Here is a 14,161-nt window from a genome sequence, read left to right on the forward strand (position 1 = left end):
AGACTATTTAACATAAGCAAAAGTTTAGATTAAACTAAGTTTATAAAATAAGCCTTCACTTGAGAAATTTACCAAGTTCAGAAGAACAAAAGAAGAGAATTGATAGGCATCATATTATACATATTTACATGCCCAATTGTTTACATTCTTGTGCATAATTATCTCATTTTATGCTAGAATCACCTATCTTTTGGTTCTTTTCACGTTTCAGATCAATATCGAAGGACAATATCAACAATCGAGGGAAATATGTGCAATTACGGACGAGAATCCATCAAATTGAACAAGGACTTACATTCTGAGGTTGAGCATGGCCGGAGTCAATTGCCAAGTAGTTGCCCCCAAGAGTGCCATTTTGGCACGGTTTCCGTAGCCACCACAGCCTCCACCACGGCCCGTGGTGGCTCAGCACTGGCTAGGGCACGGCCTGGAAGAGGTCAACAGAACTAAATGCACAGGTTCAGCACGGCCTGGACTTTGCCCGTGCTGATCAACACAGGCTTGACAACGGCCTTTCTGAAGGGACTATATAGGCAAAAATGATTTGGTGAATTAGGTTCAATTTTTTGACTTGATTTCCATTATACAAACTCAAATCATTTGTTTCTAGACCTCAATTTTCAAATTTGGGAGATCAATTTAATCAATTGAAGGAAGGATTGCAGTTGTTTTAACATTAGTTTGAAGATCAAGGCAAGATTTGGGATCATTCAAGAGGCAAATTAGGGTTTGCTATTATGAATTGGAAAATTAGGGTTTCCCATCCAACTTATTGGAGAAGGGTGTACATGCCTTTAATTTACTTTTCTAATTTTATTCCTTACTTTGTGATGCTTATTAGTATGAGTAGCTAAATTGTTGAACCCAATTGGGGGTCCTATGTTGTTAGATTGATCTTAATGTTATGAGATTTTGATTGTCCATTCTTGATCCTTCTTGCTTTAATTATTAATGAGAAGTCACTTTATTCACGAGACGTTGTGAATTGTGGAATTTAGATTGCTTTATATAATTGAGAGATTCATTTAATAATCGGAAAATTGAATAGCAAGAACTGGTTAATAATCACTTAGATATAACAGTAATTGACTAGCCAGATTAAGAATTAACAAAGTTTAATAGAAGCGGGTTAAACCTTAATGCTAATCGAATAATCGATCGTTAGGAAGAGATTCCAACTTTAGGTTATTAGGTTTAGGAATTCGATTTTCTCGAGAGGGAGACCGAATTCAGTTAAGACTTCATCCACGGGTAATTGCAATTGATAATCAATTTAATCTCTATCTTCACTAAAATCCAATTAACTTAGGTCCCCTAGGGTTTGCTTTTCCTTCGAGAGTTTTCCTAAATCCTTTCAAATAAGTTGACATTTAGTTAATTGTTTGTTCATAATTAATCATAGAATAACAATTTATTGGTTTCTTTAGGTTAGATAACATAAGACGCTATAGTAGGTCTAGGTTCACCCTTTCCTGATAATACGACCTTGATACTCACCATTTGTACTAGTCTACATCGATAGGTTCACTGCCTTAGATTGTAGCTACGTAAATAGCATATCAAGTTTTTGGCACCGTTGCTGGGGACTTACTTTTTGTGTGAACTAGAACGAACTTGTGTTTTTGTTAATTTAGCCATATTTATTTTTCTGTCTTTATTTTGCTTTATTTTATTCTTTCATTGTTTTAATTACTTTTGTTCTTCAGTCGCTACATTCCACTTGTAGGTAGTTTATGACCAGGATCTCAAATTCTGATCTTATAGAGCCTCTGTCTGGTCCAGAACGATCCCTCAGACTTTTAAGGAAGCGTTTGCAATTAGAAGAGGAGGAGATTGAGGTTGAGGTACCTGTAGATAAACCAGAAGGGATGGAGAATCACAACGGAATGCCGCGGCGGAAGCCAACAGAACGATGTATGAGTTTACTATACCATCATTTGAAGGGACACAAATGAGTATACTCAGTCCAGCGGTGGCAGCTAATAATTCTGAGATAAAACCAAATGTAATCCAGATGGTACAGCATAGTGAACAATTTGGGGGGCTACCAAGCGAGGATCCCAATGCCCATATAGCCAACTTGTTGGAGATATGCGACACTTTCAAGATAAATGGAACTTTCAATTTGGGGGATCATCCGGCTGAGATTATTTCCATTTTCTTTAAGGTATTGAGCAAAGAGATGTTCGTTGTCCTTTCCACCGCACACTATTACAACTTGGAAATCTTTGGCTGAAAAATTTCTTTACAAGTACTTCCCTTCAGCTAAAACTGCTAAATTGAGAAATGACATTTCTTCTTTTGTGTAGATGGACGATGAGAGCATGTACGATGCCTGGGAGAAGTATAAGGACTTGTTGAGATGCTGTCCACACCACGGTCTACTAGTATGGATGCAGGTTCAGACCTTTTACAGCGGTTTGAACCTTACTACGAGGCAAATGGTGGACACTGCAGCAGGTGGAGCTTTGAACAGCTAGACGTCGGAGCAGGCGCAGAACCTGATAGAGGAGATGGCCATGAACAACTACCAGTGGCAATCCTCTAGGAGTCGGCCGGTCAAACAAGGAATGGTCAACCAGTTAGACTCCACAGCAGCCTTGGCAGCTCAAGTGGAGCTTCTGACCAAGAAGATAGACCAGCTTCAGATGCTAGTTCAAGCAGCCCAAATAAGCTGTGAGTTTTACAATGGCCCGCATTATGGTGCAAACAGTAATGCGGGGGTATGTTTGCTAGTTCCTATACTTCATCTAATGTTTCTGCTGACCATTAACAGGTTAATTACATGCAGAATGCACCCAGACAATAGAACAACCCTTATAGTAGCACATACAATCCTGGGTGGAGAAATCACCCAAATTTTAGTTGGCGCAACAATAATGCCCAGGGTCCACCAGGTTTTCAGAGACTGCATCAGCAGCCACCACAGCAGCAACAGCAAGCTGGACCATCAAAGCTTCCTCCACCAGCCGAGAAGAAATATAACTTGGAGGAGCTGATGATGAAATTCTTCACGTCGACTGAAATGAGGTTCCAGCAAATCGACAATGCTCTTAGAAATCAGCAAGCATCCATTCAGAACTTGGAAAATTAGATTGGGCAGATTTCTAAGATGTTGTCTGAAAGGAAACAAGGAGCACTCCCCAACACCACTGAGTCTAACCCAAAGGGAGACCGTGAAGGCCATCACTTTGTGTTCAGGTAAGTTAGTTTCAACTCCTTCTAAGCCTATTATTGATGATGCTACTATTGATGTGCAGATCGAGGCGAGCAGTAAGGTTAAGGAACCTGAGAGGCAAAAGTTGCAACAATCCCAATCAAGGAGTATCAACCCAAGATTCCTTATCCTGCTAGACTGAAGCAAGTAGAAGCACAAGAGTAGTTCAGTAAGCTTTTACATATTTTTAGACAACTGCATATTAAAATACCTTTTGTTGATGTATTGAAGCAAATGTCGAAGTATGCCAAATTCTTGAAGGACATACTTAGAAACAAAAGCAAGCTGGGAGAGGTAGCATTTGGAAAGCTCAATGAAGAGTGCTCAGTAGTGTTTCAAAGTGATTTACCAGAGAAACGTCACGACCCAAGGAGTTTTACTATTCCTTGCACTTTAGGTAACTTGTGTGTTGATGAGGCATTAGCTGATTTAGGCGCTAGCATAAATGTAATGCCCACAAGTATGTTTAATGAGCTAGGTTTAGGGGAAGCAAAACCCACTAGGATGTGTATTCAATTAGCTGATCATTCTTTTAAGCTTCCTAGGGGGATTGTAGAGAATGTGCTAGTCAAGGTAGATAAATTTATATTTCCTATGGACTTTATGGTAATGGATATGGATAATGAGCATGGTGTGCCTTTGATTTTAGGGAGACCTTTCCTTGCCATGGCTAGAGCCAAAATAGATGTGTTCGAGGGAAAGTTAGAGCTTAATGTAGGGGATGATTGTGTTACTTTCAGTTTACCCCCATTCAAGAGTCCTCCCGCCAATCAGGTTCACGCCATTTGCGCTATTGACGAGATTGGTTTTGCATGTGATAAACCACCACAGGATATACTAATAGATTCTACTTTGCATGCTTCTTTGCCTATTGATGTGTGTCACTCTTTTAAAGAAAACAACTTGCATCAATTTGAAACTTCGCATTATGATACACCTGAGAAGGGTAGTTGCAAGTTTGTTTATGACAGGTCATCTAGACAGGATTGGGAGTGGATGACTGGACATCCCAACTCGGCATGGAGAGCACCTCATTGGCCATCTACTGCACCCATTGGACCGCCTCCTTGCGGTTATATGCCTCATGCCCCAGCTTACAATGCGCCCACCTTCTCAATTTGCCTACGGGGTAGGGATGCTGCTGCAGAGTCCAGCTAAGGACTCAACAAAAAAGAAGCGCTTTTTACGAGGCACCCCAAAACTTTAATTTTATGCGTTTATTAACATTTTTGTTTTATCAGTTGGTGCGTGCTTGATGGTAGTTGGAACACTTACTTAATAAGTAAACATAGTTGTATGAATCTAGGGTTTGACTAATTTAAGTCAAAATTTTGGTAACTGGTCAAGACGGACTTCCCATTTGTTTTATTCACTCGATTTGCGGCTTAAATGTGTGCATATTTGTGTTAAATGCAGGTAGGGAGTTTGACGACTTGAGATGGCGAAGGAAAGCCCGGAATCGACCCTTTCACCACGGTTTCTGTGGCCATCACGGGCTATAACACCAAGCCGTGCTTATCAGCACTGTCGGAGTCAAGCCCGTGATGAGAAAACACATGTAGAATGGGGGATTTTAGCCGTTCAGCACAGCTTCTAAAGGTACCACGGGCAGTAACACCAAGCCGTGCTGGTCAGCACGGCCGTGCCCCCACCCATGCCAAATGGTGCATCATTGAAGCTTAAGGGCTCAGCATGGGCCGAGTCCTGGCCGTGCTTATCAGCACGGCCTTGCCCTCGCCCATGCTGACCCCCGTTCCTATAGAAAGGGGAGCTTTCAAAAATTTTGCTACCCCCTTTCTAAGCTCCAAGGTACTGTTTCTTCCATTTCTCTCATCCTTCCTACCTTTCTCAGCAATTCCAAGTAAGTCTCTTCACTTTTTGCTTTTATTTGTTTTAATTTGGTTTTTCTTTTATGCATATACTTTATTTAGGACGTGCTAGTATGTTTTGGTAGTTTTATGTTGCTACACTGCTTCAATATGACCTCAGTTAGATTTAATTTATATTAGTGCCTATGTTTGTTATGAATTCGATTATGAGATGATAAGTGTGTGATTTGGCGGCAATAAAGTTTATCTACGGCATTTTATTATGAACAATTGTTAGCACAAAGTTGCGTTAGTTGGTGCACGATAAAGTAGGCTGGAAGGTATTTGTTAATTAGTTTATGCAGGAGATTGAGGCTTTAGTCTTTTGTTAAGTCTAAAGTTTTCTCTTAGTCGAATTATAGCCATTATGCTATATAATTTTCGGTAGAATTTCTGATTAACTTGATTTCTTGTACGAATAACTAATGATTCATTGCATTAGGTAATATGACGAACCGTGATCAATCACAAAGAGAGCAACTGAAATGCGTCGCTACCAGGAAGCGATCGCGTGGTGAAGGAACATCTTCCTCCACTTTACCAGCACCAGCACCGGCACCTCCACCTCCACCGCAACAGCAACTAGTCCGAGCCCGAAGAGCACCAACTGCAAATTCACCTGCACCTGGTCATCATCCATTATGGACATCCCTAATGTAGATAATGAAAGTCGATTCCAAGTCATAAGATGGAAGCAAGTGATGGTGGGTCGTTGCATCAACTTCGTATCCTTGGAAAGTAGGATTGGTTCAACATGTGCGACTCGCTCGAGACTCGCCATATGCACGATTCTTCCGACATCATTGAGCCAACCTACTATGAGCTTACGATTGAGTTCCTCAAAGCACCTTCTCCGCAAAGAATGATCACAAACCGGCATCAGCCTGATGTAGTTTATTTCAGACTTGGGGGAATGGAGTTCTCAATGTCAGTCCCACAATTCGGCATGCATTTGGTATTATGGACTGAACAGGAGATCTCAGGGGAGGAGTATCAGGGATGTCTCTACATCAACCCAATATCATACGATACCATGTAGGACTCATTGGTACTTAGGCCGGAATCATACTACCCAAGCAGCTCTAAGGTGTCTAACCTTTCGGACCATCTCCGCTATTTACATACCCTATTAGCTTACACCATTACAAGCAGAGGAGATAGTTTTGGAGTGGTAACATGGACTGATGTCTTCATCCTCTAGGCTATGCAACATCAGAAGAAGCTTGACTTGGGATATTTGTTGGCTCGACAAATCTGTTCATTTATAGTAGATGCCTAGAAGAAGATGCATTGTTGTTTTGGCTCGTATGTGACTAGGTTAGCCAAGAGACTGGATGTATTGGATGAATGTCTGTCAGAGCTTTCAAAGATTGGTGACATGACACCACTAGGGATCAGACAGATGATCAACATGCAGATGATCATGGCTACTCGACATCCACATGGTATAGAATATAGGCTTGTGAACACAATAGTGAGGGAGGCTAGAGTGGCAGCGGCTAGAGGAGCCCAACATCCGACGGCTGGGATTCCGGATGTTAGGATTCCTAACCCAGCTAGAGTCTTTATGCCTACATCTGGATCCTCATCCTCTTATTCTGCAGGGACATCGAGTGCTCATATTATTGCTTTGGCTGACTGACTAGACCGAGTCTCATGGCGTACAAAGAAAGACTATACTTAGTTTGGGCGTTTCAAGAGGATACTAGGTACGCTTCACGGTTTGAACAAGATGCTTCAAAGAAATTTGATGACAGGGTTGGAGAGGCAGGCCACCCAGACATACTTAATAGTGGAGCAGATGATAAAGATGATGGACGCTGGAGCACAAAATCAATGGTTAATCGATGATATGGAGTTTGATCTAGTAGGATGCTTCACGGACCCTGAGCCACCACTGTCCCCTCCTTTAGTCACTTTCCCTACTCCTCACCTTTCAACAGATCCAACCAGTGAGGATACACCATCAGCAGACTACCAGCAGTGAAACAAAAACTTGTGCTATTTTTCTTTTTCCTTTTTCTTTTTATTCTCTTTCCTTTATTTTATTTTCTTATCTTTTTGCATGATTAGTTTTATGTTATTTCCTTCATTTTTCCTTTCATGTTAATTTATTTTAGTAGAACACTATGCTTTGCCATTTCAAAATGAACACTAAGTATGATCTTCAAAGATTATGATGTGCTAGTTATGTGCTACACCCAGTTTTAATTTCTAACACTGTGGACAGTGTTATACTCAAATGTGGTGTGGGTATCCCTTAATCGTTTAAAAGCAATGATAATGGACCATTCCTAGGATGTTAGGACCTAGGGTTTGCATGACACTCAAGTTTAGTTTATTCTTTCATAATTAATGACTTAATTCACACACTAGTACTTGATTGTCCCTCCTTATCTTCTGTTCTTGAAAGCAATTTCACTATATTCGACATGTCAATTTGGCCGGGTTAAACCGGTGTTACTTGAGTTCCTTGTGGATTACAACCTTTGACTGTGAACTTTGATTATATCAATCTCGTATTTAATTTATGTGATGATTCAATTGATAAGTCTTATAACTAATTGCAAACTTTGGCCACTTCAAGCATGAGTTTTTGAACCAAAAAATAATAATTTTGAGCATCCATTGCACATTATGCTCATGAATTTTCTTGTTTGAGTGTGCATTGTACTTACTTTCTTTTCTAGAACTTGCTCTATAATGCTTGTTGCGGTTACATGAATTTTAGAATACCTTTAGATGATTTAGGCAACTTAGGATTTCACTACATTTGGCCAAAAAGCCTACCCTCTGTTTCCATTAGTCAGCCAGTTTGAGCCGTAACCTTTCCTTCATAATTTATACCTAATCACTACGTATACACCATTCTTTACATCTGTCTTTCCTTTCACCCTATATACTGAGTAATTATGTGTTATGTTTCTTCATTTATAGGATCATAGTGCCTAACATTGTTTTAGTTCACTTAATCATTTCAGTCATTCTTTGATGCTCCTTTCAATCCAAATTGGATCTTTATTCTTATTGTTTATGTCAATAACCACAGCAGCCCCTATATAAGCTGTTGTAATATATATACATAGTATATATATAAAAAAAAAAGAGAAGAAATATATAGAAAAAAAAAGAAAGAAAGAAAAAAAATTATGACCTACTTCTTAGCATTTAGCTCTTCTGAATCTAACTCTTGTGAGCATTCTTTACTTCAAATAAGGCTTAGTGAATACTTTTATTGTTTAGCACTTAGTTCTTGAATCAATTAAGTGCATAATTTTTCCAGTATACTTTACACTTCTATCCAAATATTCATACCTTTACCTCAGCCTCATTATAACCCTTGAAAAGACCCTTTGATTTTGGTATTCAATTATTCGCGGTAGCAAATATGAGATTTATGAGCAAGCTTATGGTAAACAGGTTTTGTGCAATTGCATTGAGGGAATTTTCTTATTTACCTGTAAAAACTGAGTGATTTGAGAGATTCCTTTAATGCTGATTTGTTATGTAGGTTATGTTTCAAGATGATCTCATTATAATTCTTTCTTAAATTGTATAACTTGTTAGTTACTTGAGTTTCATTCTTTATATGTTGAATAGGGTTGAGTTGTGAACTTTATCATGGATTCTGAGGGGTGATTGTTGCTTGTGAATGTATTGAGTTATTGATTACTTGAGGACAAGCAAAAGCTTAAGTGTGGGGTGATTTAATAGGCATCATATTATACATATTTACATTCCCAATTGTTTACATTCTTGTGCATAATTATCTCATTTTATGCTAGAATCACCTGTCTTTTGGTTCCTTTCACATTTCAGGTCAATATCGAAGGACATTATCAACAATCAAGGGAAATACGCGCAACTACAGACTAGAATCCATCAAATTGAGCAACGACTTGCATTCTGAGGTTGAGCACGGCCTGAACTCCGGCCAAGCTAAATTGCCAAGTAGCTACCCCCAAGAGTGCCATTTTGGCACGATTTTCGTAGCCACCACAGCCTCCACCACGGCCCGTGGTGGCTCAGCACCGTCTAGGGCTTGGCTTGGAAGAGGTTAACAGAACTGAATGCGCAGGTTCAGCACGGCCTGGACTCTGCCCGTGGTGATCAGCACATGCTTGACCACGGCCGTGCTGAAGGGACTATATAGGCAAAAACGATTTGGTGAATTAGGGTTCGATTTTCTGACTTGATTTCAATTATACAAACTCAAATCATTTGTTTCTAGACCTCAATTGTCGACTTTGGGAGATCAATTTCATCAATTGAAGGAAGGATTACACTTGTTTCAACATCAATTTGAAGATCAAGGCAAGATTTGGGAGCATTCAAGAGGCAAATTAGGGTTTGCTATTCTGAATTGGAAAATTAGGGTTTCCCATCCAACTTATTAGAGAAGGGTGTACATGCCTTTAGCTTACTTTTCTGATGTTATTCCTTATTTTGTGATGCTTATTAGTATGAGTAGCTAAATTGTTGAACCCAATTGGGGCTCCTATGTTGTTGGATTGATCTTAATGTTATGAGATTGTGATTGTCAATTCTTGATTCTTCTTGCTTTTATTATTAATGAGAAGACACTTTATTCACGAGACGTTGTGAATTATGGAATTTAGATTGCTTTATGTAATTGAAAGATTCATTTAGTAATCAGAAAATTGAATAGCAAGAACTAGTTAATAATCACTTAGAGATAAGGGTAATTGACTAACCGGATTAAGAATTAACCAAAGCTTAATAGAGCGGGTTAAACCTTAATGCTAATCGAATAATCGATTGTTAGGAAGAGATTCCAACTTTAGGTTATTAATTTTAGGAATTCGGCTATCTCGAGAGGGAGACCAAATTCAGTTAAGACTTCATATAAGGGTAATTGCAATGATAATCAATTTAATCTCTATCTTCACTAAAATCCAATTAAGTTAGGACCCCTAGGGTTTGCTTTTCCTTCGAGAGTTTTCCTAAATCCTTTCAAATAAGTTGACATTTAATTAATTGTTTGTTCATAATTAATCATAGAATAACACTTCATTGATTTCTTTAGGTTAGATAATATAAGACGCTACAGTAGGTCTAGGTTCACCCTTTCCCGAGAATACAACCTTGATACTCACCATTTATGCTAGCTACAATCTATAGGTTCACTGCCTTAGATTGTAGCTATGTAAATAGCATATCAAGAATTAACTCCAAAATAATCAATATTCAACAACTCCCTTTATATAGAAATTCGTACTAGCTTATATAGGCCTTAAAGAAATTTAATTCTATAATGATAAGGAAGCAAATAAAAATAATACTAGGAATAGAACTCCTAAACTAAAAGGATAACTTAAAACAAGACTCCTAACTATTAAAAGACTTCTTTAAATGAACAAAATGCCTAAAATTTGTCCAACCCAAGCCCATATAATAACATGATAATTAGGCTTAAATAACATGTGATATGTGGCCCATTTTTGAATATTGGACTCCAAATAGCTTGACTTGCTTATCTTGGGTTTATCTTGTCTTAGTCATGTCTCCATATGTTGGATTGAGTTGATAAGAGTATCTTAAGGCCCATTGTTTTGATTAAGCCCAATCCCACATAGACTTATCACTTACGTCCTTCCTTTCTTATGTGTTCTTTATCGACCCTTGTGTTTAAGTCAATTCGATTTGATCCTTTCACAGACTGTATGGAAGAGAATAAAGAACTTGTGATTTCTTTCCTTATCGGATCTAAAATCCCACCTATGTTCTCATTCAGTTTGTTTCTTTTGTTCCACTAAATTTAATCTCAGTCTAGTTTGATGTTTTGGTTTTATTTGGGGAGCATAAATACGAGAGTTGATTAAAAGCGCATGGAAGGCAATCATAAGCACTGATACAATGCTTGGACAAATGCAAGAAAGAAAATTAGATGATCGAGTATTGATATCATTATCGGAATAAAAGCGAATGTATCTTTTGGAGGAAAGAGACAACGCCGAGAATCGAGGCACACCCTAATGTTCCAATTCGGGATTTGCACCATTGTGATTTGAATCATTGCATGTTTTCTAGGAACTAGGACTCCTAATGACACAAGGATTGGCATAAGGAATCATGGGAATGCAATTGACAAGCTTGACTGATGGCATTAGGGCGTGATTTGATGATCTAGCAAGACGAGACATCCACACGCGTAAGGGAGAAATCATGTTGCTTTTGATTAATCCAAGGGGAATGGGTACATTTTTATGTTTGGGACATATATAATTATGTCATTTGGGTGACGGGGTGTTATTAGGTATGGCCACACGAGTCTTCATAAGTCCACAAAGGTCTTGAAAGAACCCATAACTTATTTCTCTGCAAGGTAGGAAACTAAAATAATATGCTCACTAGCCTTAAATGGAAAAGTCATCATTCCACAAGAAGAAGAAACTAGAAGATACATATGAATAAATAAATAAATAAAGACGAATAAGCTAAAGTCAAATCAAGAATGAGAGAGGAGTTGACTGGCCAACAACTCTCGTGGTCTCAAGTTTCATGAGCTAGCTTAATGAAGATAAGAGAAAGTTACTGTGGGCCTACCTAATAACATTCTGGTCCAAATTACATCATTATGTGCAACCCAAACATCAAAATATGCACATTCTCGCTTAGATTAATTGAAAGTAACATGATTTCTCCATCACAGCTTGGATTTGCATCTCGTCCTGCTTGATCATTAAGTCATGCTCCAATGCCACCGGTGAGGCTTGTCAATTATGTTCCGTGATTCCTTAACCGGAAACAAGGTTAATTTTTGTGGATGTACTAATAATACTCGGCCCAATTTACTTCATTATATGCCTCTTAAACATCAACACAAGCATTCTCGCTTGGATTAATTGAACAACATGATTTCTCCATCACATGCTTGGATTTGCATCTCATCCTGCTTGATCATCAAGTCACCCTCTAATGCCATCGGTGAAGCTTATCAATTATGTTCCTATAGTTCCTTAACCGAAACAAGGTTAATTTCACGTGGGCATACCTTATAACACTATGGCCTAATTTACTTCATTTTATGCCTCTTAAACATCAAAACACGTGCATTTCTACTTATATTAATCGAAAGTAGCATGATTTCTCCTTTAGGACTGTGGATTTGCATCTCGTGCTGCTTGATCATCAATTTACGCCTCAATACCACCGATCAAGCTTGACAATTTCATTCTCATGATTCTTAAATAATCAAGCAGGAGGAGAGATAAATCCATGCTCGTAAGGGAGAAATCATGTTATTTTCAATTAATCCAAGCGTTGCTAGGCCCATGCTAATTTTCCATTATTTTTGTTAAATTCGCTCATCAAATTTGGGATGATGAGAGTTGTTGCCTAGTCAACTACTCTCTGGTTCTTGATTTGGCTTTAGTTTATCCAGATTTCCTTATCGATTTATTCAAATTTATCTTATAGTTTCTTTTTTTTATGGAATGAGGGTTTTAAAATATAAAAATGCATGCTACTTTAGGCAAGTTAGCATATTATTTCAATGTAATAACTTGCGGGAAATCAAGTTATCAGTTCTTTTAAGAACTTTACGAACTTATAAACAATCACGTTAGTGAACATAGACTTATCGCTCACGTCCTTTTATTCTTTTGTGCTCTTTATCTGCCCTTATGTTTAAATGAATTTGATTTGATCCTTACGCTTAGTTTTATAAAAGAGAACAAAAAACTTATGATTTCTTTCCTTATTTGATCCAAAATCTTACCTATTTTCTCATTTTGTTTGTTTTTTTTATGCATCTCTTTCTAATCTCTGTCCAATATAATGGTTTTATTTTATTTAGGCAGCATAAGTATGAGTATTGAGTGAAAGTGCTTGGAAGCGGCAATCATAGGCATCGATCCAATGCTTGGACAAATGAGAAAAAAGAAAATTAGTTCAACATCTATTGATATCATTTTTGAATGATCGCGGACAAATCTTCTAGAGGAGAGTGGGAATAATGAGAATCGAGACACGCTAAATATTTTGATGTAGGATTTGCACCATTAGAATCTCCATCATTCCTTATTCCTCTAGTCACGATGACTTCTGATGACAGAAGGATTGGCATAAAGAATCGTGGGAACTTAATTGACAAGCTTGACCGATGGCATTTTGCTTAGCTTAATGATCATAAAATTCAAGCGTAATACAAGCAACAATGCGAGCATTTTGATGTTAGGGCCATATTTAATGAAGAAATTTGGTTCGGAGTATTATCAGGTAGGCCTAGATGAATTCTCTCTTGTTTGTGTTAAGTTGGCCCATAAAATTTGGGACTACAAGAGTTGTTGACCAGTCAACTACTCTCTCGTACTAGAAAAATCGCATACAACTAAATACTTAAGGGCAGTGAACATATTATTTGAGTTCTTTACCTTGTTGAAAATCAAGATATGGGTTCTTTTAAGAACTTTGCAGACTTATCAAGCTCATTCTAGTGAACATAGACTTATCACTTATGTCGTTCCTTTCTTTTGTTTTCTTTGTCGACCTTATGTTTAAGTCAATTCGATTTGATCCTTTTGCTTAGCCGTATGGAAGAAAATAAAGAACTTGTGATTTCTTTCCTTATTAAATCCAAAATCCCATCTATGTTCTCATTTTGTTTATTTCTTTTGTTCCATTCTATCTAATCTCTGTCTAGTTTGATGGTTTGGTTTTATTGGGCAGGCATAAATACAATTGACAAGCTTGATCGGTGGCATTATGGCATGACTTGATGATCTAGCAAGGCAAAATGCAAACACATCCGTGTAAGGGAGAAATCATGTTGCTTTCGATTAATCCAAGTGGGAATGCGTGCATTTTGATGTCTAGGATGCATATAATTATGTAATTTGGATCGGAGTGTTATTAGGTATGCCCATATAAATTCTCCCTTATTTTTGTTAATCTAGCTCATAAAATTTGGGACTATGAGAGTTGTTGACCAGTCAATTAAATTTAGGACTATGAGAGTTGTGGACCAGTCAACTCCTCTTTCTCTAATATGATAGTTTGGTTTTATATGAGGAGCATAAACACGACTGTTAAGAGAAAGCTCATGGAAGCACTA

At 38.1% G+C, this 14,161-nt stretch overlaps 1 non-coding gene across 1 annotated transcript; it reads right to left on the reverse strand.

Moving 5' to 3' along the window:
• Window positions 1-2,276: 2,276 nt before the first annotated feature.
• Window positions 2,277-2,383, reverse strand: LOC112537149. The gene has a single exon (XR_003081054.2). It is a non-coding gene; the product is annotated as a small nucleolar RNA R71 (small nucleolar RNA).
• Window positions 2,384-14,161: the final 11,778 nt, after the last annotated feature.

Source organism: Ricinus communis, chromosome 3 (genome assembly GCF_019578655.1).
Source record: "Ricinus communis isolate WT05 ecotype wild-type chromosome 3, ASM1957865v1, whole genome shotgun sequence".
In the NCBI taxonomy this organism is placed as follows: Eukaryota; Viridiplantae; Streptophyta; class Magnoliopsida; order Malpighiales; family Euphorbiaceae; genus Ricinus; species Ricinus communis.